This window comes from Schistocerca piceifrons, chromosome 5 (genome assembly GCF_021461385.2).
Source record: "Schistocerca piceifrons isolate TAMUIC-IGC-003096 chromosome 5, iqSchPice1.1, whole genome shotgun sequence".
In the NCBI taxonomy this organism is placed as follows: Eukaryota; Metazoa; Arthropoda; class Insecta; order Orthoptera; family Acrididae; genus Schistocerca; species Schistocerca piceifrons.
This window is the reverse complement of record NC_060142.1, coordinates 671,751,844-671,777,074: the sequence shown is the minus strand read 5'-3', so window position 1 is coordinate 671,777,074 and position 25,231 is coordinate 671,751,844.

Genomic DNA, 25,231 nt, shown 5'->3' with positions numbered 1-25,231 from the left:
AACTGTCACAGTACTTGCAGTGGATCCTGATGAAATTTGGAATTCCTATTTGATGGTGTGGATAGATGCCTGCCTGTTACAAATTAAGACCCTCTTCATCTGTCGGCGGTCTCTTTCAGTCAACAGACGAGGTCGGCCTGTACGGTTTTGTGCTGTACGTGCCCCTTCACGTTCCCACTTCACTATCACATCGGAAACAGTGGACGTAGGGATGTTTAGGAGTGTGGAAATCTCGCATATAGAAGTATGACACAAGTGATACCCAATCACCTGACTACGTTCGGGGTCCGTGAGTTCCGGGGAGCGCCCCATTCTGCTTTCTCACGATTGTAATGACTACTGAGGTCGCTGATATGGAGTGCCTGGCGAAAGGTGGCAGCACAATGCACCTAATATGAAAAACGTATTTTTTTCGGGGTGTCCGGATACTTTTGATTACATAGTGTATTTCTGAGAGGTGCTTGTCCTGACGGACGTGTCCGACGTTTCAGTACACATGCACAAATAACTTTCGAACTCCTAGTGACGCTGCATTCCAGCATGAGATAAATCGTAAATTTGTCACGGACTGTGTGCGGAAGGCCCAAGTTGTTAAGGCAACGGTCTATGAGAAGCGGTAAATAAGAGTTCGAGTCCCGGTCCGGTACAAATGTTCAAATTTGGCCTATGCACTACCACGATACACTGTGTTTTTGGCCGTCACGGTTTACCACCAATCCTTTCGCTTTCCTACCTGTTATATCGGCATATAGATAATTACTGAGGAGATATGTCTACCCAGTTATTCCAATGACATGTAATTCGCGAGCAAGGCGCAGAACAGCCACTAGTTCATTAGAGCTTTATGGCAGTCATCTGCATTGTCATGGGTAAACAGTCACTTTACCCGGCAACATTTAACCCCCTTCCACGTGATGCACGCCATGAAACACCCTACTTATAGTTTGCTTAAGGTCACGCAATTTTTTGAACGGAAAAATACGAATCTGTGAATGTTATATTTAAACCGTGACGCGATCTAAAATTCGACTGTTAAGTCCATTAACAGAATACTACTTTCTGACTTTTTTTTCTTTTTCGTGACATTAATTTGCAGGCCAACGTTGTTGCATGATAGTGGTTGGCACCCATAACGGCACTGCGTGTATGGGAACCGCTGCTGTTATATTTTGTATCGGCCTTCCCGACTCTGTAAATGTTGTAAGCAGCTACTGTGGAATGTGTGTATGGCATACGTGTTGAGATAATAAATCACAAAGTATACGATGCATTTAAAACTCTCTTGATGTTTCTTTGCAGAAACTGCGACGTCATGGGGATGAATCACTCCTGCATGGTAAATGAGGACATGGGGAGCGATATTAAAAGCACAGACATACATTGCTGTCGGTGAGTTCCTGGTGTCGGCTTCTTTTAAAACCCGGTATAAGCATGTAGCCTAACCGACCCACGAACTTAGACCCAACGTCGTGTTGTGCCTGCATCCTAGCATGGGAGTTCTGTTGCGTGTACCCTGTATCCTTTGTGAGTGTAGTGTGTAGCCCACGTGTACAGAAGCAGTAATTCACAAACTCCTGTCTCATGGCACCCTGTCTAACCTGACTGATCTAGTAAAATACACACAGTCTTTTTATCAGCCACAGGGGCACATGTCTCGTGTCTTAAAATGGAAGATTGGGGTTTAATCCCCCCTCTGTGATGTGGACATCAGAGACAGCACGTGGTCGGATTGCGGAAGGCTGGGGCGCGGGGAATCAACGGTGTCCTCTTCAAAGGAACTCGGCATTTTATTTAAACTATTTAGGAAGGGAAACTTCAATCCGTTTGATTGGACGGGGATGTGAACCTTCTTCCTCCAGGATACGTGCGCACTGTGTTAAGCACTGGTCCATTAAGAAGCGAGCGTAAATGAGACCGTAATCACCAGTCCATGTTTCCCTCAGCGGACGTTAGAGTCAAGTGGGTCTCGGGAGCACACCTTGACCAGCCTCATGCTGAGCATGATGGCGATAGCTTTTAGTGGAATGCTGTGTCGGTATTAAGTAGAGAAGCAACAGATAAAAAATTCTCACTCTTTCATTAGGCGTAAGGAGTACCTAATTCAGTACTCCTCTTTCATTAGGCGTCAGGAGAACCCAATCCATTGCTAAATACGGAATCTCCTGGAAATAGAAAATCTGAAGGTAGCTAAACGCTGCAGAACAGACTGTGGGAAGACGAGAGATTTACACAAATGGGAAACGGCAGAATATTAAAGTGTTGATTTGTAGTATGAATTGGCAGAGGGACATTAATATTTGCACGTCTTCTTCTTATATTAACAAATCTATGTTTCCCCAAATCGATGTTTGTGATGGTGGTGCGATGAACAAGAGAGGTGAACAGTCGTCCACGTCCATGCACCGATATGTGATGAAAGAATGGTAAATATTTCTGACAGAATATTGTCCGTAAATGTTACTATTACGGCTGGTCCCGGCGGAGGTTCGAGTCCTCCCTCGGGCATGTGTTTGTGTGTGTGTGTGTGTGTGTGTGTGTGTGTGTGTGTGTGTGTGTGTGTGTGTGTGTTTCTGTCCTTATGATAATTTAGGTTAAGTAGTGTGTAAGCTTAGGGACTGATGACCTTAGCAGTTAAGTCCCATAAGATTTCACACACATTTGAACATTTTTTGTTGTTGTAACTATTATAGACGTAGTCTCGCGAACCGTGAATGAATGTGAAGAAGTTAAACAAGATTGTGGTAAAGTTACAGTACAAATAACTGAGACGGCTCGATAGAACTTCCCAAATCGTTTGATGTGAAACTGTCATCCATTGGCAGATACCTTATAGCTCCAGGCCATGCGTTATGTATCAGAATGAAAGCAGCATTTAACGTAACAAAATTTGTATGCGGAAACACTGCTTCAAAACACACTATTGTTCAGCCTACGATGAAAGTACAGGAGTTCAAATTTAGTTACTGCTAGCGTGAGTAGTTTTAAGAACTGGTAAAAATAGAATTCTTTCATTTCACATACTTAGTTTAAATAAAATCAAAATGACGGATGCTCCATACAAGGAGTAAACCAATAAGTATTCTGAAGATTTAGTGATTAATTTTCTTTCTCTGAACGTGTTTCATAAAGTTACTTAATGTCGTAAATGAACAATTATTTCTAGTGAATATAGACACTCTAGAATCGCTGCGCTAGACGAGCGTACGCGGAAGTTTTACGATAGCCAGAAAATTGCCGGGAAACACCGATGAAACTTGGCCTTGATTTCGGAAATATACGCTCCTGATTCTCATTGTGCTGCAATAAAAGTGTTCCAGAAAAGCCGTTCCGTTGGGAAAATCCGCGTGAGCTTTTCGTGTTGCACCTGCTACCGCTTTTGCGTAGTAACGACCGCGGATTGGGAGGGGGGGGGGGGGGAGGGGTGATCTGCTGTAACTTAAACTGTTTGCAGATGGTTTCTGCTAGGCAACAGCCTTCTTTGTGCAGAAAATGGGATGAAAAGAGTCATTGCAGCGTTTTAGTGTTGGCTGCTGGTGGCACCTTAGTGAGACACGGCTTTTAAAATCAAAGCGGGATCCACCAGGGTGGCCTGATGCGTGTAGCTCTTGCTTCCAAGACGGTAGAAATTCAAGCGCATTCTTAATGGTTCAAATGGCTCTGAGCACTATGGGACTTAACTTCTGAGGTCATCAGTCCTCTAGAACTTAGAACTACTTAAACCTAACTAACCTAAGAACATCACACACATCCATGCCCGAGGCAGGATTCGAACCTGAGAGCGTAGCAGCAGCGCGGTTCCAGACTGTAGCGCCTAGAACCGCTCGGCCACTCCGGCCGGCGTGCATTCTTACAATTCATGTACTCCACAATATTACTTCAGGACGAACGACACTCCAGCACCATCTAAACTGAATCTGTACGCTCTGTTGTACTAAATTACCTCAACTTTCGTTTCTGCCTCAAAGACCAGGTCTTCCGGGACTGGAAAAGACCCAAGACACATATCCGAATTAAAAATTGAAGATACTATGCAAAAACAAGTGTTTCGTAGCCTCATACACGTAAAACAATCAGAGTTCTCGGAGACAAATGATATAAACGCCATACGTGCGCAATAACTCGTATCAAGTTGGTCCATGTATGTAGCTGTTCTCATTTGTACGGGATGAGGTCCTTTGACATCCCTAATACAGGGATACAGGCTATTTCCTTCGCTGTCCTCGAAGCAATTCGAGCGTTTGCTCCCTAGGCTTAGGAAAAATCGACAGATTAAAACTGATTCCGGTATCTTAGTTTTGAATAATCGGTAATATTCGGTATTTGTTTGCTCTCAGTTATAACAGGCGATCTTTTACTAATAACCGAGTAAAAACACCGAAGCGTGAGTTAGCCATAGCAGCAGTGCTGAAATTTTCATTTTTAGAGAAACCGTTTTTAAAAAAGGAGTAATTTTTATTCGAAAAATTTGCATTGATTTGAAGTGTTGCGTTATTAATGAAAATCGGAAAAGCGATCAGTGCTGTTTTAATAACAATGCCGACAGAAACGAGCAACACACACATGGCATAAGAATTGGTGCAGTATTGCTGAGACAATAATGTCGGTGTTACTGTGTCGTGGCTTAAAGTTGGCGTGTACGTATGGTGTTAAAGACTTGCCCCCACCTGGTCTGTCGCAGGTTCGAATCCTGCCTCGGGCATCGATGTGTGTGATGTCCTTATGTTAGGTCGGTTTAAGTGGTTCTGAGTTCTAGGGGACCGATGACATCAGAAGTTAAGTCCCATAGTGCTCAGAGCCATTTGAACCATTTTGAACCACCTGGTCTGTACGATACTTTTTGCTGTCGTCGCCGGACATCCGCTGTATTGTAGAACGGTACCAATAGTAGTCTGGAAATATTTTTACGAAGTGACGTAGCAATGAAGTACAGAGCTTCATTTGCTTTAAAAAATTAAAGATTAGTCTGCCATTACAATGAAAGATAAGGAGGTGGGGAATTGTGGTAACAGTAATAAATTAAACTTAACAGTAAATGATTCATATTATACTATAAAAATAGAAAGTAACAGATGTGTAGCCTGTGTCTATACTCCGATGAGCGAAAACATTATGACCTCTGTCCACCGCGAGGCTGAACGCCTGTTGTTGATGTTGCGGGCATGTGATGCAGTAAGAAAAGAATGAAAGCGCAAGAGAGAGGAATGAGCAGTCATTAAAGCGAAGACACGGGCCGCAAATGCGGAAATCCACTGATATAACCGATTTTGACAGAGTGCAAATTGTTGTGACGCTACAGCTGGAAACGATAATCTCTGAAATGACGTAGCTGGTCGCTTGTTGATGTAATATTGTCGTGAGCCCCTGTGGAAACTAGTTGAAGGACGGTGAAATAACGCGTCTCGTCACAAAACGTAGAGGTCGGAGGATCCTCCACTGTATAGTCCAGGATATGCAGCGATCTGTGACAGATCAGACGACAGAATACAATCCTGGTGCAGGCACGCCGTTCAGAGGCTATTGTTGAGCATGGAGCTTCACATCACACGACCCCTACGTGTTCCTGTGTTGACCCAACGATATTCGCAGTTATGATTGCACTGAGTTTTCACTGTGGATTAATAGAAACGTGTTGCTTGCCCAATGAATCGCATTTCTTGTTACTCCACGTCGTTGGTTGGGTCCTGTACACGCCGTCATCCAGGCGAATGTTTGCACGAAACACGCGACGCGCCACAGATGCAGCCGGTGAGGGCAGAATTACGCTTCGGGGTACACCGAGTTAGACAGCAGTGAACTGCGTGAACATTATTGTGGACTACCTGCAACGCTTCGTGCTTGAAGTTTCCTCCTACGGGGATATCTTCCAGCAGGATAAACGTCCGTGTTGCGAGCTCAGCATCGTGCTACAGTGGTTTGAGGGGCATTATAGTGAACTCACATTGATGTCTTGGCCAACAAACGTGCCTGACCTGTACCCATTAGAACACACATCGGGTGCCAGCTGCGTACCCACAGACCAGCATGTCGTAATTTGCGGGAACTGCTTGACCTGTGCGTAGACATCTGGTGCCACATAGTTCTGGAACCCAGTCAAGGACTTGAAGAATCCGTGACAAGCAGTCCTTGTTCTACTGTGTTTGAAAAGTGGAACAACACGCTATTAAACGGGTGATCGTAATGTTTTGGCTCATTGATTTTCAGTCCCTGAAAACGGACAAATTAAAACGAAAAATAGAACTCTTTAAACTTCAGTTTTTTCTCTTCAGCACTGACAACTCGTAATGCCCAAATAGTTTTATGATCCCCGATTACAATATGATTTTTGAGCAGAGTTCCAGAAAGTTTTTTTTTTACTATTTTACCATTTTCCGAGAAAAGAAGCGAATGATGCCCAGTCTAAGTTATCCTATATTTACTTGTTTTATGTTTTGATTCTGTGTCTTTTGAAATTGATAGTTAAACTATTTCAGTCTTCGTTAGATTTCTGCGTTTATTACAGGAAATGATAGGAATAAAGAAACAGAAAATCGGTTACATCACAAACCAGTGATCTTGAGCGGTTTTAACAGAGTAATCTGACATGGAAAAAACCGATGTAGCCGAAAACGGTTCGTTTCTGCTATAACCGCCATCCTAGTGCTCCATCTCTAATGACCTCTATGTCGACGGGTCCCCAGCTCGTGGTCTCGCGGTCGCGTTCTCGCTTCCTGACGGGGTCCCCGGTTTGATTCCCGGCGGGGTCAGGGATTTTCATCTGCCTTCGAGATGAATGGGTGTTTGTGTTGTCCTCATTATTTCATCATCATTCATGGAAGTGGCGAGATTGGATTGAGCAACGGTTGGGAATTTGTACGGGCGCTGATAACCGCACAGTTGAGCGCCCCACAAACCAAAAATCATCATCATCATCATCATCTATGTCGACGGGACGTTAAACCGTAATCTTTCTTCCTTCCCTTAGCCGAGCGGTGTAAGGCGCTGTGTCATGGACGGTGCTGTTGGTCCCGGCGGAGGGTCGAGTCCTCCCTCGGGCTTGGGGTGTGTGTGTTTGTCCTTAGGATAATTTAGGTTAAGTAGTGTGTAAGCTTAGGGACTGATGACCTTAGCAGTTAAGTCCCATAAGGTTTCACACACATTTGAACATGTTTTTCTTCCTTCCTCAACCATGTGACACTAGGATGCTTAAGACATCAGGTACCATATCAGGAATACCACTACCATGGAGAGTGTGTGTATTGTGTATTGAACCGGGGTCCTAGAAACGACGGAGAGGCTTCGTCCCGCCGTAGCCCTCAGTGGCGCACAACCCCACAGCATTCCACCCATCCCACCGTCGCCTCACACCGAACCCAGGGTTATTGTGCGGTTCGCCCACCCACCCCCACCCCCTTCCCGGGAACGTCTCATAACACATGAGTGTAACCCCAAATGTTTGCGTGGTAGAATAATGATGGTTTACGCGTACGTGGAGGCAGTGTTTCCGGCAGCAATCCTTGACATAGTCTAACTGAGGCGGAATAAGGGGAAGCAACCCGCACTTCTCCGAGGCAGGTGAAAAACCGCCTTAAAAACCGTCCACAGGCTGGCCGGCACACTGGACCTCGACACACATCCGCCGGCCGGTTTCGTGCTGGGGACCGGCACGCCTTCCCGCTCGGGAAGTAGCAAGTTAGACGGCGCGGTTAGCCGGGCGGGTTTACCATCGAGTACATGTACTTCGGCAGCAACTGCCGGCGTACTACGTTATCCAGTCTAGATTTTCTGAAGAGTAGGTATCCAGCTCTAAACCAGTTGTATGAGAACAAAGAACAGCACTGAATGATGAACCTCCTGATATCGCTACAGTTCCAATCAGAGCAAGCAGCATTTACAAAATAGCGGTAGTTTATTACCTTTGTACCGTTTATTAAAGAAAAGTTAGTTTGTTAATTATTTTCCAGTGCGTATGCAAACTATGTGATTCAGATAATACAGGCTAAATACAATCTATCATGACTGAATTACGTCACGCAAAGGCAAAGTAAACGAAATATTTGCCGAACTACAATACAGGCGTGCGCGATACGAGTACTGTGTCGTCGCGCCACGGAAGCTAGTGACAAAATTCACTATGACAGGCGAGACGTGAACCTGAAATAAAAGTTTTCGGATCACCCAGAAAGCATCTCGTTGGCAGGTTTTTGTTCTCCATCCTGTGAGACGACAACGCAAGTGTTAAGCGCCTCTTCAGTCTCGCAGAACCTAAACTCAGAAAGGCGAGCGTAGCGACTGTCCGTGCTCAGAAGTAGTACCTTTATTGTGGTGCTGTTGTTAACGCGGGACTGATGGCCGCGTAGTTTGGTCCCTTCTCCACTCAACCAACCGACCGTTATTAACGCTACGCTGTTGTTTGTGCGGCTACAGCCTCTGACATTTTCTACTGCACGGTGTATTTAGCGACACGCTGTAGCCTTTCTGTGACGGACTCGACCTGTTGGTCCGAGCCTTTTCCTCTGCCATGTTAATGTCGGCTTCGCCTTTGTGCCGTTTCCGCCCACGGCCGGCTCGGTCTTCGTCTGTTGGCAGTGGGCTTCCATCCAGTTCCGTTTTCGTCGTTTACTAGCTGGTTAACTGCTGTTGTCGTTTACGTTTCAGTCTTACGTTAGACATCAAAAGGATTGAAATTTCTATATAGTTAAAAACAAATTTAATTTCCATTTTTTGAAAGTATAAATAAAGTAGATAAATAAATTTAAAATCCTGCGCAAAACACAAAATTTGCTGTGGTTTTTTTCGGTTGTTTTCAGTCATTTTTACCCCCTCCCATATCATTGCTCGTGAAATGTAATAGCTGTACCAATCCACGTAGCGTCTTCCAAAACTTTTGATTTGGTACTAATTCGTCAATTTCGATAATTTTTGAATGGCACCCCTTTCCCCTCCGGTATCCTGCCAGTTGGAAAGTTGAGGTTGTGTGTCTCCTCTTCTCTTCCTCCCCTCTCCCCCCTCCCCCTCCCCCCTCCCCCTCCCTACTCACTCCTCCATCGCCAACCTAATTTCTCGCTAGTAGTGCTAGATGTGTCATCAGACTTGCGCATGCTTCTTTTCCGGACAATATAATGTGTACAAATTTAGGTTGAAATTAAATTACGCGTTCCACAGCTATGATAGAACAACCTATATTACTGCCCCCCCCCCTCCCCAACCCTCCCCCCCCTCCCCCCCCCTCTCTCTCTCTCTCTCTCTCTCTCTCTCTCTCTCTCTCTCTCTCTCTCTCTCTCTGTGTCACACACACACACACTGGGCACATCAAGGAATGACTTGCTGTGGTGGACATAGATCACATGCGAAACAAAGGCAATTACCTAATACATCAAATGTATCCGCTTATTAAAGGCAATTCATTCTCCATCAAGACGAAACTACAAAGTCTTTCTTCTCCCTATAATCACCCATGGCTCCGAAATGTGCGCATTAGCAGAGAATGCTAATTTCGGGAAAGTACAAATAATTCAGATCATATTCCTCTGCATAGAAATTAATAGACTCCGCTATGTGCCGACTTAATTAATTCATTCCTCCCTCTCCCTTTACCCACATTGATTTCCACAAACACCCGTTTGAGCTTCGACCTGTTTGGTTTTTTCGTGGTGTACTCCCCCCCCCCCCCCCTTTTTTGGTCGTGCGGTTAAAGGCGCTACAGTCTGGAACCGCAAGACCGCTACGGTCGCAGGTTCGAATCCTGCCTCGGGCATGGATGTGTGTGATGTCCTTATGTTAGTTAGGTTTAACTAGTTCTAAGTTCTAGGGGACTAATGACCTCAGCAGTTGAGTCCCATAGTGCTCAGAGCCATTTGAACCATTTTTTTACTCCCCCCTTTTCCTCCTACGCCCCATGTAGCACGGAAACCACTGAAGTTCAACCTCCTCGAAACCAGATCGATCAAAAGTATTCTCATCACGTAGGCACAGCCGTGCAGCAGATTTGATTATTGAGATCTGATACAGATACATGCTAAAGAAAATGCTGAAAGCAGTTACTCGTCATCTCAACTGAAGTGAATTGACTGAAAGTAGGAATCCTTACGAGTTGTTGGCGTTACGACGATGGAAGGCGGCGCGTGGATCTGCTCCTGAAAACTGAAGGGTAGGCCGAATGTAGGAAGCTAGGAGGAGCAGGTGGGGTAGAACTCTCGGCACTGCAGTGTGAACTAAAATCGCCTTTACTTAACTTTGCGTACAGATGAGCACGTAGGTGCGAAGCCGTACAGGTACAGGGTGTTTCAAAAATGACCGGTATATTTGAAACGGCAATAAAAACTAAACGAGCAGCGATAGAAATACACCGTTTGTTGCAGTATGCTTGGGACAACAGTACATTTTCAGGCGGACAAACTTTCGAAATTACAGTAGTTACAATTTTCAACAACAGATGGCGCTGCAAGTGATGTGAAAGATATAGAAGACAACGCAGTCTGTGGGTGCGCCATTCTGTACGTCGTCTTTCTGCTGTAAGCGTGTGCTGTTCACAACGTGCAAGTGTGCTGTAGACAACATGGTTTATTCCTTAGAACAGAGGATTTTTCTGGTGTTGGAATTCCACCGCCTAGAACACAGTGTTGTTGCAACAAGACGAAGTTTTCAACGGAAATTAAATGTAACCAAAGGACCGAAAAGCGATACAATAAAGGATCTGTTTGAAAAATTTCAACGGACTGGGAACGTGACGGATGAACGTGCTGGAAAGGTAGGGCGACCGCGTACGGCAACCACAGAGGGCAACGCGCAGCTAGTGCAGCAGGTGATCCAACAGCGGCCTCGGGTTTCCGTTCGCCGTGTTGCAGCTGCGGTCCAAATGACGCCAACGTCCACGTATCGTCTCATGCGCCAGAGTTTACACCTCTATCCATACAAAATTCAAACGTGGCAACCCCTCAGCGCCGCTACTATTGCTGCACGAGAGACATTCGCTAACGATATAGTGCACAGGATTGATGACGGCGGTATGCATGTGGGCAGCATTTGGTTTACTGACGAAGCTTATTTTTACCTGGACGGCTTCGTCAATAAACAGAACTGGCGCATATGAGGAACCGAAAAGCCCCGTGTTGCAGTCCCATCGTCCCTGCATCCTCAGAAAGTACTGGTCTGGGCCGCCATTTCTTCCAAAGGAATCATTGGCCCATTTTTCAGATCCGAAACGATTACTGCATCACGCTTTTTGGACATTCTTCGTGAATTTGTGGCGGTACAAACTGCCTTAGACGACACTGCGAACACCTCGTGGTTTATGCAAGATGGTGCCCGGCCACATCGCACGGCCGACGTCTTTAATTTCCTGAATGAATATTTCGATGATCGTGTGATTGCTTTGGGCTATCTGAAACATACAAGAGGCGGCGTGGATTGGCCTCCCTATTCGCCAGGCATGAACCCCTGTGACTTCTTTCTGTGGGGACACTTGAAAGACCAGGTGTACCGCCAGAATCCAGAAACAATTGAACAGCTGAAGCAGTACATCTCATCTGCATGTGAAGCCATTCCGCCAGACACGTTGTCAAAGGTTTCGGGTAATTTCATTCAGAGACTACGCCATATTATTGCTACGCATGGTGGGTATGTGGAAAAGATCGTACTATAGTGTTTCCCAGACCGCAGCGCCATCTGTTGTTGAAAATTGTAACTACTGTAATTTCGAAAGTTTATTTGCCTGAAAATGTACTGTTGTCCCAAGCATATTGCAACAAACGGTGTATTTCTATCGCTGCTCGTTTAGTTTTTATTGCCGTTTCAAATATACCGGTCATTTTTGAAACACCCTGTATCAACGGTAAGGGCTACTAGTAGTGAGACAAACTATCATTGAAGTAACAAAGTCAGTAATGGCCCCCTATTAAGTAGAAACTATATTGCTAGGTCGTCTCCTCGGAATCAAATGGGTAGAATCTGCAGTGACGCTCGTCGAAGTGAACAGCGCCTGCTAGAGGGTGCTGTCGTCGGTGTCGTAGTGCCAACCTATGAATTTGCAAATACGCCGTGGCATCGTAGATATCGATACCACAGTTCCTTTCAAAAGGACTATGACATTACGAGAGACCAGTTCGCAAAGGTATTTGTGTGAGCGCCGAGTATTTGAGTGGGCGGTTTGTGACCGGCAGGTGATGGTGGTGTGTGCGGGCTGTGTGAGAGTCAGGCTTATCCCTGAGTGCGAGCTGCAGTCAATGGGGTATTTGCGTCGGAACTCGGCGGCGCGCTGTCACTGCGAGCGTAGTGGTGCCTTCAGTGACCTAGGTTAAGGAGTAAAAACTGTAATAGTCGCAGAAAACACACAAAGCGCCTTACAGGCATGCCACGAGGAAACTAAATGTAGCTTATGAATCACAGTGGTGAGACGAGCCCCATTTCAAATTAAAACCATGGGTATAAATACATTATATAGTTATTAACATTTACAATTACTGCAGTTTATAAAATCACAAGAACTGAAGCAGACACCCAAAGTACACGTACCGCACGTCGCTTAAAAACTGATGATATATTCGATCATGACAAGAAGTTACTTCTAATGCTAAACAGATTTATTAACAACTATAAACTACACTCCTGGAAATGGAAAAAAGAACACATTGACACCGGTGTGTCAGACCCACCATACTTGCTCCGGACACTGCGAGAGGGCTGTACAAGCAATGATCACACGCACGGCACAGCGGACACACCAGGAACCGCGGTGTTGGCCGTCGAATGGCGCTAGCTGCGCAGCATTTGTGCACCGCCGCCGTCAGTGTCAGCCAGTTTGCCGTGGCATACGGAGCTCCATCGCAGTCTTTAACACTGGTAGCATGCCGCGACAGCGTGGACGTGAACCGTATGTGCAGTTGACGGACTTTGAGCGAGGGCGTATAGTGGGCATGCGGGAGGCCGGGTGGACGTACCGCCGAATTGCTCAACACGTGGGGCGTGAGGTCTCCACAGTACATCGATGTTGTCGCCAGTGGCTGGCGGAAGGTGCACGTGCCCGTCGACCTGGGACCGGACCGCAGCGACGCACGGATGCACGCCAAGACCGTAGGATCCTACGCAGTGCCGTAGGGGACCGCACCGCCACTTCCCAGCAAATTAGGGACACTGTTGCTCCTGGGGTATCGGCGAGGACCATTCGCAACCGTCTCCATGAAGCTGGGCTACGGTCCCGCACACCGTTAGGCCGTCTTCCGCTCACGCCCCAACATCGTGCAGCCCGCCTCCAGTGGTGTCGCGACAGGCGTGAATGGAGGGACGAATGGAGACGTGTCGTCTTCAGCGATGAGAGTCGCTTCTGCCTTGGTGCCAATGATGGTCGTATGCGTGTTTGGCGCCGTGCAGGTGAGCGCCACAATCAGGACTGCATACGACCGAGGCACACAGGGCCAACACCCGGCATCATGGTGTGGGGAGCGATCTCCTACACTGGCCGTACACCACTGGTGATCGTCGAGGGGACACTGAATAGTGCACGGTACATCCAAACCGTCATCGAACCCATCGTTCTACCATTCCTAGACCGGCAAGGGAACTTGCTGTTCCAACAGGACAATACACGTCCGCATGTATCCCGTGCCACCCAACGTGCTCTAGAAGGTGTAAGTCAACTACCCTGGCCAGCAAGATCTCCGGATCTGTCCCCCATTGAGCATGTTTGGGACTGGATGAAGCGTCGTCTCACGCGGTCTGCACGTCCAGCACGAACGCTGGTCCAACTGAGGCGCCAGGTGGAAATGGCATGGCAAGCCGTTCCACAGGACTACATCCAGCATCTCTACGATCGTCTCCATGGGAGAATAGCAGCCTGCATTGCTGCGAAAGGTGGATTTACACTGTACTAGTGGCGACATTGTGCATGCTCTGTTGCCTGTGTCTATGTGCCTGTGGTTCTGTCAGTGTGATCATGTGATGTATCTGACCTCAGGAATGTATCAATAAAGTTTCCCCTTCCTGGGACAATGAATTCACGGTGTTCTTATTTCAATTTCCAGGAGTGTATTTATTTAGTGATACTAAAAGATGTTCATAAAAGAAGATTTTTCCACGTGATGACACTTCATAATACCAGAAAGACAGTACCAGTCAATGATCCAACTAATTCTTATGTATGGTTAATTATAACTCAATGTTACAATATATTTAAAGTTCGTGTTTTGACTACTCTGGTATAGCGCCGATGTACGAAGGGCGTTATGAAACACGCTTTTTTTCTGAAAGCAGTTATGTTTCATTCTGCATTCTAATATGCATTATTATTCCCCATTCTTCTGGCTACAAAACCCATTTTTCAACATAATGTCCGTTCAGTGCGACGGTCTTAAGCCAGATCACTGGCAGGCAGAGCCTGAACGCCTGGTCGACGTCGGGGCCAGCGTCTTGCTTCATCAGTAACTTCCCACCGTCCACGTTCTGCTTCCTGCATCCTTCGTTGGGGCAAACGGATGGAAGTCGGAAGGTGCGAGAGTTCGTGGCAGGGTGGATGAGTAGGAACAGTGCAGCGAGGTGCTTCTTTGTGATCCGCTGATCACCTCGAGTAAGTGTGTCCGCACGTTCCAACCTTTGTAGGGGTGAGAGCTGCTAGCAAGTGGGCGATGTGACAGGTTTGTTCCACCTCGTTGCGATGATGACAGACGCCTCGCCCGACGCCTCACCGTCTTTTTGTTTACTGAAAGATCTACGTAGACGTTCTGCAAGCGCCTGTGAATACCAACGACACTATGGTTTTCCGCCTAAAGAAAATCAGTGACAGCTGTTCTCTGGGAAGGCACCTCCGTTTCAGACGACATTATGAAGGCTACCTATAGCGCCGCCACGTATCGGAACTTCATGAAGCTATAGGGGCTGGAGCGAGAATATTCTACGATGTCCCACAACAAATGTCGCATTTATTCAACATAAGTTGGCCGAGAAAAACGTGTTGCATTGCTTATTGGCTCAAATGGCTCTGAGCACTACGGGACTTAACTTCTGAGGTCATCAGTCCCCTAGAACTTAGAACTGCTTAAACCTAACTAACCTAAGGACATCACACACATCCATGCCCGAGGCAGGATTCGAACCTGCGACCGTAGCGGTCGCGCGGTTCCAGACTGTAGCGCCTAGAACCGCTCGTCCACCTCGGCCGGCTATTACTTATTGAATGCCTCTCGTTTGTAGATGATTTGATTAGACTTACGGTGCAGCGCCGGAAATGACAAGAGTTTCAAAAATCTTTTCGCTGCTATACGATTTAGATTTAAATGTTCTATTGTGAGGTTGCAAGCTGGCGGTGATTATTTGTTCTATAATTATGTGGGTATATATGTGAAATTCAATGTCAAATGGATAGAATGGTGGTTATTTTATAAATACGTGTAATGAGTAGTGTAGTGATCACGTGACCGAGGCTTTAACGGGGTTTTCCGGTTTCTCAGCCTTATTTTATGCTCATGTCAACGTTTTTTTTTCTGCAAAAATATTTTTTCATGCAAATATTTATTAAGAAACAAAAGTAAATGTCTTAAGTACTACTTACATAATGTTTGGCCGATAAATTGAAGAGCCAATGCAGCACAAAACGGCAAAAAAAAACCTGCGTGGATTGTGCAAATAAACGGTTCGCATGAGTTAGGGTGAAGTCTAGGCATTCAATCACAATTCAACATACGCAAATTACCAGAATTATGTTCACTACGGCGTGAACCCTTAAAATCAAAGTTCCTGAAGTACATGTTAAAATGGCGGCTATATGAAAACATAATTATTGAAAATCGACCTCTTCTGTTGCTTTTAGACGTAAATAAATAACGAACGTTATGAAAAATGTATTGTTTTAGAGGTTCAAGTCGAAATTGAAAGTGTCCGGTTTATTAAATCCAAAACGGAATCCGGTTCTATCGAGTAATTTTTTTTCTGTAAATCGTGCGAACTAGTTTGAAATACCATTGTGTCGAAAAAAATTCGCATTTAAAGTTTTCATTTCGATTTTTATGTATATAACTTTAAAATTTTGCTGCGTACCATTAATCTGCTATTTCTGAGCCATACAGTGAACTTTCCTCCTTTTCGATTTCCCTTTTCATACAGCGCGGGTGTCTCTAGACGCAATTCTAGCATCGACGCTGCTCTGGAAGGAGCAGCGGTCCTAACGCTCGAGGCGTTTCTTCTCCCTTTTCGTGGCGAATGAGCGAGCAGTGGTGCTGATAGCGACTCCCATGACTCCCGCGTTATGCAGGACAGCCTTAAATCAAGCCGTAAAAATGACGCACGCCAGATTTCTATCGATCTGGACGACTTTTACACCCGAAAACATGTGTTTTGGAGTAGAAGTCCAAATTACTGAATTCAGTACTATGTTGTTGGTCTGTGTATACGCTCCGAGGCATCTCTCCGTCAAATTGTCGTCAGTCGGATGTTTGAGCATATCAGCAACAGCTTCAGTTATTTCGCTGCTCAGTGGTGGCTCATGATGCAAAGTATCCACTGTCCATTCATCGCAACTTGCCCCCATTCACAAAATGGTTCAAATGGCTCTGAGCACTATGGGACTCAACTGCTGAGGTCATTAGTCCCCTAGAACTTAGAACTAGTTAAACCTAACTAACCTAAGGACATCACAAACATCCATGCCCGAGGCAGGATTCGAACCTGCGACCGTAGCGGTCTTGCGGTTCCAGACTGCAGCGGCTTTAACCGCAGGGCCACTTCGGTCGGCCCCCCATTCACACCAGTTTTCAGAATAATAACCGTGCTGCAGACTGTCGTTTGTTGAACTCTTGTGATAAAGTGTCGCCTTAACTGCTTTTTTCAGCTCTCTTTTGTCAAAAGCATGTACTTTAGAGGTCCGGCAGGCAAGTACGGCACCTATATCGATATTTTCTTCTACCTAGAATGTTACTGCCCGCATCTCGTGGTCGTGCGGTAGCGTTCTCGCTTCCCACGCCCGGGTTCCCGGGTTCGATTCCCGGCGGGGTCAGGGATTTTCTCTGCCTCGTGATGGCTGGGTGTTGTGTGCTGTCCTTAGGTTAGTTAGGTTTAAGTAGTTCTAAGTTCTAGGGGACTGATGACCATAGATGTTAAGTCCCATAGTGCTCAGAGCCATTTTTTTAGAATGTTACAAGCTGTACAGAGAAAGAGATAAAGTCGCAAACGGACCAAGAGCCTACAGTGGGGGTATGCGCGCTTCCATTGAAACCTGATTCTCAGTTATAAAGAGTAATCCCCCGACAAAATCCTTTTTATCACATACTCTGAAGTCTATAATGAGTCAAAATAACAAGAAAATGTTTTTGAAACCTCGAGAACGGAAAACCCTCTTAAAAAAAGAGCAGAGTTCATGGTCTTCAGTTCGTAAGGCCTTGTCAGGTTTGGGCGGCCATAGCGCCGCTGGGGCTTCAGATTTTGGTACTGAGAATTCGAATATTTTGTAATTTCGAGCTGAATGCTTGAAAATATTTCGGGACTTCGGAATCGCTCAGGACGTAGGATTTCAGAACGCCATCAGTGATTGATTATTTCACAACCAAACGAACTCATAGCTATTTAACTATTTCTGAGCATCTGTATTCTGTGACCTCAATTAATGGATGAACTTGTACGGTATTAGTCCTGACAGCTATGATTATAATGTATGTTAAATTCCGTTGTGGATGTTAATGAGATTTAGCGTTGTCGAACTTAAAGATTTGGCTGCTGTTTTTCGTGATTTAATGCGTTGACTTCAGGACTTTGTTCCGCACTTGCTACTTCCCGTAAATATTCTACTGGAAGTTAACCTCCATAAGAGCATCCAAATGATCCGACGTTGGCGTATACTCTCTGTGGAAGCGTATGTGGATGTGCATGGTGAATAGGGCATAGAGAGGCCACGACAGCGACGTGTATTGACACCGTTATTGCAAGTTGCAGTTACCAGTGACACCTCCTCGTGGACTTGCAATTGGACGGCCGGCCGTTGTGGCCGAGCGGTTCTAGGCGCTTCAGTCCGGAACCACGCGGCTGCTAAGGTCGCAGGTTCGAATCGTGCCTCGGGCGTGGATGTGTGTAATGTCCTTATGTTAGTTAGGTTTACGTAGTTGTAAGTCAAGGGGACTGACCCATAGTGTTTAGAGCCATTTGAACCATTTTGCAATTGGACACTCATCCATCGCAAAGATCCTGGCAGAACATCTTTACTACCTCAAAGTCTGTGCAAGATATATGCCAGTTTTGTTGAGTGAAGTCCACCACCAGCAACGAATGGATTCGGTCAGAATGTTTGGAAATACATCAGAGAGATGGGCTCTTCAAACTCCTTGTCACTTGATATGAAACCTGGGTCCATCAATAGACTCCTGAGACAAAACGTCAGAGAATGGTGTGGAAGAAACTTGACAGAAGAGCCCCAAAAAAGGCAAAGGTCACAGGTTCGGCAGGGAAAGGTATGGCAACGATTTTTGGGACTGTCAGGGGGTTTTGCTCGTTCACTACCTGCTTCGTAACACCACAGTAAGGTACTGTAATGTCTTGAAGAATCTGTGAAGTTCCATCAAAAGAAAACATCCTGGACTTACGTCTCAAGTTCTCTTCCTTTATGGTAAACCTCGGCCTCAGACAGCTCGAATGATCCAGAGGAGATTTTCCATTGGGAAGTGTTCTCGTATCCTCCATATTTATAATATCTTACACCCAAGTGATTTTCACATGTTCCGCCAACACAAACTTCATATTGGAGATGAGCAGTTCAGCACCGTTGATGAGGTCACAGCAACAGTGAGCAGTTGGTTACGAGCACAGGGCCCGGACTGACGTAACGCTGGTTTGGAAAAAGTTGTCACGTTACAAAAAATGCTTCGAAAAATATGGTGGCTGTTTTAGAGTGTAACAGAAGCATTGTACAATGTCAATAAAATTATTGTTACGTGACAAATTGTAGTGTTTTGTCATAAAATAGGGAATCTTGTGTATTGGACGCATCTCACATGTATATGTCAATAGACTTCGAGCGCAGTTTCTGGTCGCTGTCTGATCAGTTATCGTCCCACTGATCGTATCGGAAATTCTCACCGTACATTTTAGAAACAACCTGTCACGGTAACCCGATAAGACTTGCTCAGAGCAGTGTACTGGCTTCCATAACACTGAAGTACACTCAAGATATCACCGCCACAACGTCACGTGGAACGTAAACTATCGAATTCCCTTCTGTCTATTGACTTGACCACAAGCAGGCAGTTAATGGTAACAGAAAGTTTAGCGGTACTCACGGGAGCTGAAGTTAGTAACTTTCAGGGATACGTGAACTTGCAATGTGCGGTGGGGACTTTTATTTCGCTGGCCAATTCTCTCTCTCGAGAACTGCAGCCAGTTACGTCACGTGCTCTGCGAGCAAAACAGACTTTTGCTGCAGAGTTAAAAGTTTTCTTCTTTTTTTCTTTCTTTCGTCTTTTGCCCACGTCTTCACTGTAACTGCTTCTTATAGCCAGCGGCGACTTAGTCGCTGGGAGCAGCTTCTCTCTCTCTCTCTCTCTCTCTCTCTCTCTCTCTCTCTCTCTCTCTCTCTCTCTCTGTTTGTCGATCGGCCACCGGGGTCTTGTAACGACAGAATGTTATCGCTCTGTGGCAGAACAGAGCAGCGGATTTCTTATCTGCTCGCGAAACCTCTCGAGTCTGCAGCATGTTGTCAACCACCAAACGACGCTCTACATTTGTCTCCAGAAGCACGATACCTAATAGAGAAAACTCTTATATTGGTCTGTCTGCCTAGGGGTGGGAAGGGAGGGGTGCGTCGAATACCGGGAACTCTCAGTGTGAATTATTTCCAGGGAAGAAGACGCTCGCATAGTGTACCCTATTTCTCAGGAGGACTCTTGTTCTAAAATGTTCCTCTTCCAAAGAGCAGTATGTTGTTTCGTTGGTTTTAAAGATATCTCAATACATAAGGGGACAAGTTAGAAATTAGACACTCTTTCCCCGCGCGCACGCACACACACATTCAGGTTCTTCAGAATGCATTTTGCAAGTGCGAGCGTAGAGTTCGTCGTACTGTTGTAACGTGGTACAAACCACGCTTGCCTAGCATTATCCTCTAGTGTCAGTAGTGATTGGGTAAACATCGCACTATGGAGGAACAAACAGACGACACGATTTTGCCCTTTGGAACTAGACAGTGACGTCAATAGTCTGCGGGCTTGTTGTAATTGGGGGAAGTCGTGCTCAGTGGTTGTATAGCCAACGAAAAACCATTTTGCAGGGAGAAGAAAAGTTTTTGGATCCCCGTGCATAAGAGTTTACTGAAGAACAAGGAAACAGTACACTTATAGAAAGCATGTTTTTGTTTAATTCCACGTTTTTGTGAAGAAATTGGGAAAAATGCGGAATGTGGATTAAAGTCGCCTCGTGAACATTCACATTTTTAAATCCTTATGGAGGCGATCAGTTTACGTAACATGTTCCCTAGTTACATACAACCGATCGTCTAAACGAGAGTCATCAAACTATTTTGCTCAAGGGTGAATACATTGTGAGGAGGGACTTCCGGCCACATGTCTAGCGATGTTGTTATTAATTAGTAACCTATATAAATTAGTATGTTTGAACCGCCAGCAGACTAGTTATAATGAGGGCGCAATAACTTGGCGACCAGACACGAGGTACTGATCGTTAAAGGTCGATACCATTCGGAAAACTTCCTGTCGACTATTCTCTGTTTCACATTGCTGCCACCCTCAGCGACCCAAAAGGGTGACACTGTAATTGCCTGCAGAAGTGTTGTTGCGTTTTTTCTATAAACACATGACTGATTAATAACAGCAATTTTACCTAATATATTTGTGCAACAAGAGCCAGTACCACGAATGTGTGCTAAATGTTTTGAATGTCATTTTTCTTCTATTCATTGTGTTGCACTACAACAGCCTTAATCTCATATTCTGTGCTGCAAATAAGTACTGCATTTGAAGATGACCGATCTGTATAATGCACATCGGGAATCTACGTTGCTTCTGTATCAAAATTCATACCGTGGTAGCTGATATAGACGTGTCGTGTACGTCGGTCAGTAGTCGCCACTGGAAGACAAACAACAAAATATTCTCTTTCTCATATCGTTTAACCCCACAGTGGGCGCGCTACTTATCCCTCTTCCCTGAGCAAGTAACCGACGTTTCTTAGCTCACGACCAAATTCACCTGCGTCAACTAAAATTAAGCAAATCTTGAAATATTATTGTCTCTGTAAGTACTTTTTTGTTACTAAGCAGGAAAACTACTCTCTTTACACAGGTATGTATGGTATGGTCCTTGCACCGTTATTTAAGTGGATTATGCCTTTGCTTGTTTTCATATTCTGTAGCGTTTTTCGACCGAATGTTTGGCATCAGTTCGTAAACGGGACAGCCAGTGTCCTTATCGTCCCACATACCGGTCCTCTTGGACTTTGAAATAAAAGTTGTCGATTTTTGGTCCCTATTGACCCACCTCACCTTCTGAGTGTCCCCTTTTCGTAATCAGTACCCTGCAGCTGTTGTAAGAGGTATGCGCTATATGCGCTGCCTGCAACAGGCATGACTTAGGAGAGTCTCTGACCAGAGAGCAGTATGTAGTTAGTTGTTGCTTGTCGCTAGTCGGCATTAGTCTTGAGTAGTCTGTGTTAGTCGGCAGTAGTCTGTAGTAGTCGGCGTGTGTCGGCAGTCTGCTCTGGTCGGGACTCTGGAGGATGAGTATTATTAAAGAAGGTAAAGAAGCAGCCTTGCGCATATCTAATAATGTATGTTAACTGTCATTTAATTTCTTTCAAAAAAAATGCCCCAATAATAATTTTTATAATATAAAGTAATTTAGTGTAACCTCCCCACAAAAATATTAATTAAAATAAGAACCAAGTGTAACCTCCCACGGAAATAATAATTAAATGAATTTTAAATATTGTAACCTCTGAACAAAATTGGCTCCCATTTATAATCTCTGTGCTGAAATGCATTCACGTTTAATGTACCCACAAAATTCTTTTCTCATTTAATGTTAAGTTCGAAACAGAAAAATTCCTAAACACCAAAATAATAAAAAAAAAATTCAGTAACGTGGTAAATTTTAGGACGACAGCAGCGCTGCGCCACGGCCCTGTAATCTGAATAAAAAAGCAAAATAATTCTTACCTCAATAAAAACTGCGAATATATCTGCTCTTATATAAAAAATTTTTGGCACAGCTCCGTGCAATGCTGGCCTATGCTTTGTGATTCATGAAAGGAAAGATAATCCATTGAATAAAATCTTTAAATTGAAATGAATGCTTTTTTTTAAGTTACTTTATGTTATAAAAATTATTATTGGGGCATTTTTAAAAGAAATTTGATGACAGTCAACATACATTACTAGATATGCGCAAGGCTGCTTCTTTACCTTCTACAATAATACTCATCCTCCAGAGTCCCGACCAGAGCAGACTGCAGACACCCGCCGACTACTACAGACTACTGCCGACTAACACAGACTACTCAAGACTAATGCCGACTAGCGACAAGCAACAACAAACTACATACTGCTCTCTGGTCAGAGACTCTCCTAAGTCATGCCTATTGCAGGCAGCGCATATAGCGCATAACTCTTACATAACACTGCCCTACTGTTGGTATTTCTCCTTTGTTCTTAGTTCACCTCGCTACATATTTCTTAGCTGTGCTTTCAGACTCTACTACTCCCACACACCTGACCAGACTCCAACAATGGCAATAAAGACGGCCCTTTGCTTTAGTCTCACTGCTAGCGGTGATAATTTATATGAAACAGCTCCAACGCCAGTTAGCGTGTCCATGAAATGAAATGATCGTATGGCATTTATTGGCCGGGATATCGCCTTCGGGGTTTGGCCGCCATATTGCAAGTCTTTTTAGCTGACGCCACTTCGGCGACTTGCGTGTCAATGAAGATAAAAATGATTATGATGGACACACAACACCGAGTCCCCCCGGGGAATTGAACCCGGGCCCCCTTGCGTGGTAGGCGGTAACGCTACCCTGCGCTACGGAGGCGGACAGCGTGTCCATGATAAACATCGTCAGTTAATTTACTGTCGAAATAGTGCTCTAGTTCCTAACCTAATTCGCTCTCAATCGCCTGCTTTAGTGAGACCTCATTCCATTACCCTTGTTTTACTTTTATTATTCATCTCACAAACTCGTTTCAAAACAGTATCAGTATCTATTCCATTCTACTTTTCTCATATACTTCAATATTGTGTTTCTTTTCCATGTATAACAAAATCCATTTCCCACTTTTTTTTTGCCAATGTCTTCTCAACTATTTCTTTCATAGTCTTCGAATCATCACTGTCTGCTACGTAGCCTAGCGAATAGCAGGTCACCATAAGTTATCAGTAGCATCTACGATGTCTATAGATTCACAGGAGAAAGTAGAAACGTTAAATTATGTCATGTCGACACACTGCAGGGACCACTTCGTCTCCATCTTTTTGAAGCAATTTTCAGTTCAGTAGCAGTTTCCGGCCATCTCAGTTTTGGCTTTTCACGGTGTTGCAAAAGCACCTCAGCTAAGTTTATAATATCCTCAATATCGAGGGCTGCCTTACTTGCTTTCTTACATACTTACTTGGACCCTACGCAGTTAATGTGTTGTCTCTTGTATGGAGAAATGTGCGGCTTGGGTAATGTAGGTGCGTTTACTGTGCTATGTCTGACAGTCATGTAATACGCCCGCTGTTGTCAATCGCAAAATTAATTGCGTTGTTAATAAACCCTCTACGGCGTGAGCGCTGCGTTACTCGCCCAGTTATTGTTAAAGGAGCAATTATTGTTGAAAGGAATATTAATATTCCCCCTCCCCCACGATTACTAATTAAAAATTAAGTTGATGTAATTACTGAAAACCACAGCACTGAGTTTTGAGACCGTTATTGTATGGGATTACGTACATGAATCCTCGCGCATATAGTTAATTTCTTGATGCATCTTCCCATGTGTGACTTCCTAATCAGAGCTGTCGGTGACTGAATCAGGGAGATATGGTTAAACTGCCGCCCCACTCTTATCTACCACGAGGTTCAAAGTTGCTGCGAAAGACACTTGAAAGTTGGGATGCATTTTCTCCCCTGTGGCCTTTCTCCGCTTAACTGGAGGTGAAACGGTCGAAGAGGAAAACGACGCTCTGCCTGGTCAACTTGCAGAGGTAGCAGGACGATTCATTGGAAGGAAATTGGAGGGAGCGTGGGGTTCTGTTTTCGGAAAAATCAAGGAAATTACCACAGTTTGTCTTTTAACGCCGATTGACTATGTTTACATGGCGCTCCCAAAAATGGATTTAGTAAACTGATTTCCCAACACAGCTTGTGGTTGGTCACATAAACACTCCAATATCGATTCTGGAAATGCGGTTCCAGCGGCCTCATTTCCACTTACACAGCCGATTTTCGCATCCACGTAAACGCAAAATTGTTTTTGAAACGTGCTTGCTCTCTAAATTTAAGTCTTGTTTTTAAAAATTATCGGCTAATCTGGACAAAGCGAATTTTTGTGCACTGAAGTAGAAATATTAGACAGAGCGTGAAGTCATCTACCTCTGGTATTTAATTCAGGAGATATGGCCATTGGACTGGCTAAATCAGGCGCAAGATTTGACCGGTCTAGCAAAACCGCTTCAGGCCTTACCGTGTAAATATTGCAGCTCAAAACTGCTCCTTAAATTCGGTTTTCGCCTTCCGGAAGTTCGCAAGTAGTATCGAAACGTAGTGCTTGTGACGTAGGAACTAACCATCGAGAATCAACTAGAAACTTTCAGGTAACCATATGCACTCATCTGTAGTGGGCGAGTTCTACAAGGGTTAGGTTTCCTGATTTTTGAATAGTAAGGAAATGGCCGACTGATTTCCATCCTATTCTGTTGTGTAAGGCGATTCACTTGAAGGACGTACCTGATGTGCTACCACAGGTGAAAATTGCACGGTATAGTATTGAGCTACTAAAGGGGTACGAAGTCGGTAACGCTATAGGCATATCGAGGGAAATATCCCGGTATATTCAACGTGAAGAATTAGTTTTGTGCGGGTTGGGTGCCGTATTTGTTGATCGCTGACCATTTAAAAAGTAACCTATTTTGGTTCAAATGGCTCTGAGCTCTATGGGACTTAACATCTGTGGTCATCAGTCCCCTAGAACTTAGAACTGCTTAAACCTAACTAACCTAAGGACATCACACACATCCATGCCCGAGGCAGGATTCGAACCTGCGACCGTAGCAGTCGCGCGGTTCCGGACTGAG